Raw genomic sequence first — 2,500 nt, 5'->3', positions numbered from 1 at the left:
CGCGTCGCCGCTGGCTTCACGCTACGGACACGTACTTTTACCTTCACTGGCGCGACCTGCGCGCCGAGCCCGCATTTTACCGGGAAGCTAGTCGGGAGACTGAGCCACGCACGGTCAGATCGGGCACATGTCGCTGGCTGCGAGGGAGCGCGGATCCTAGCGTCACATAGAGGCTTCACCGACACTCACCTCCACAATAGTAGATACAGACCGTTTTAACCGCCGTATTTCTGCCCATACCTCTAGTGTTAAACCGAAAAATCGGGTACATAGTCTCGGGGAGGACCGGGGTGCCGCCCCATGAGGGGAGCCCGCACGGAGGGCGCCGGGGGTGCCGCGACCCGGGGGGCGGCGCGGGGGTGTCGGGGCGCATCTACGGGGCTCACTCGCGCGGGCGCCACACTTCCGGGGGGCGCCCCAGGTGGGGTGCCAACTTTGGCGCCCCCGACTAAGGGGCCGCCCCCACTGCGGTTACACGCTTTACGACCACCCACCCGCGTTCCCCACCCCAGGGGGCATGCGAATCACCCGCCAGGGGCGTTCTGGGACCGAGGGCGCCGCTCCGGCACAAGGGGGAGCCAAAACGCCCCGAGTTCCCCCGCGGCCACCTCGACACCTGGGCGGGCGGCGAGGGGTGTCCTGCGATCGGGGTGGGGAGCTCTACCAGAATCACCCGCCAAACTTCACCGGGGGCGTCTCCCGGCGCCCCTGCGCTCGGGTGACGAACAGCGCCCCGGGCTATCCCGGGCGCCCTATGGCGTCCACCTTCGATCGGAAGGGTGATCTCGACTCGGGCTGAGGCGGGCCACAACAATCCGCGGTCACATCGGAGCCGTCCAGGCTAACGAGGCCCCGGCTCACGGGTAACCCATGGGGCTGGACCGGGAGTCCGCCGTTAAAGAAGAAAGAAATGTAGTGCAAACCAGAACCAGTTTTTTTTATTTATTTTATAACTCGACTAATAATCGTCACAAAATTATAAACTTGGTACCTACGGATAGCCCTGGGCCCAACCTAATACAGGATGTCCATAACTATGCGCTAATTAAATAATTAATGGGTATTAAGGTCGGTCTTAGTAAATTGCTATATAAAGTCTAAGACCAGAACCAGTATTTTAAATTTATTTTATAACTCGGCTCCTAATTGTCACAAAATTTAAAAATTGGTACCTATGGATAGCCCTCGGCCCTACCTAATACACCGTGTCCATAACAATGTGGTAATTAAATATTTACTGGGCGTTAGGGTCGGTCTTAGTAAATTGCTATATAAAGTCTATATAAAATTTTACGAATTTAAAAAAAAAATTCCTACCGTCAAAAATAGCGACGCCTAGACCACCACACCTGTTCTGACGTTAAATCCTACTTGCACACACGTGTGGGAATAGATTAGATATCATCTAGAGATAGAATTCCTAATTATTTAATTAAAATAGAGACTCTAGATTTAATAGTTGTGTCATAGTTACATTAAGTCGAATTAGCGAAGCGGAGGCGGGAACTAGATTCTAGATCTAACACTTCGATTGCGATGAAAAAAAAATAGCTTTATTTTAAGGCCGACAAGGCAAATACGGTTTAATTAATATTAAAGAAATAAGTCCGAACACCTACCTTAAGCGAATCATCTACACAACACATGACTAGAAATAATACACGTCCACACGAAGAGCGATTGAAACGGTGACTGCAACGGTGAAAACTTGTACGACGGAAACATGGCGCCTAGGTTATGCCTACTTCCGGTCTGATGAAAATTTTTAATTCATTTTAAATTTTGCGCTCTATTTCGTCCGCGCTTGTCCACTTAAACTCTACAGAAAAGATAGTCTATATAAAAATAATTCCTAGAAGACAATTTTATGAGAGATCACCCACATTTATTTACCCTGCCTGTCTACCTTAGGGTTAGAGTTTGAATTTTTCTAGATTCAAGCCAAATATGCCGTGTCGATTAAACGACGACGTACATAACAGAGCGAAGACAATGAATGGTTCCTTAATTAACTATAATTACGGTCCTAATACAACTACAATTCACCATAGTACTAATATGTATGTGTATTGTTGTTTTGGGAGTTCTGTCATTACATTTTAAATTATAAAAAAAACGGGTTTACGATACACTTCATTACGCCGCCGATCGTGGTTTTAGATTTAAATTTGGTCGGATTCGGTTTATTATTAATTTATATAATACTTTATACTTACTTTAATTCATTAAATACATTTATCTATGTATTTATTTCATTAGTTAAGTATTTGTTTAACTAAAAATTATCAATTTAAGGCATAACAATTACAGAAAACGATTGTATTTGAGATAAGTCTTATCGAACCATTTAGTAGCTGGGTCGGTTTATTATTAATTTATCTAATACTTTATACATACTTTCACTCATTAATTACATGTATATATGCATTCATTAAATCATTTAAGTATTTATTTCATCAAAAAGTATCGATTGAAGGCATAACACTGATAGAAAACGATT

This window comes from Physella acuta, unplaced genomic scaffold (genome assembly GCF_028476545.2).
Source record: "Physella acuta isolate Inbredline_101_S28 unplaced genomic scaffold, ASM2847654v3 ptg002514l, whole genome shotgun sequence".
Classification (NCBI taxonomy): Eukaryota; Metazoa; Mollusca; class Gastropoda; family Physidae; genus Physella; species Physella acuta.
Note: the sequence above shows the minus strand (reverse complement) of the source record.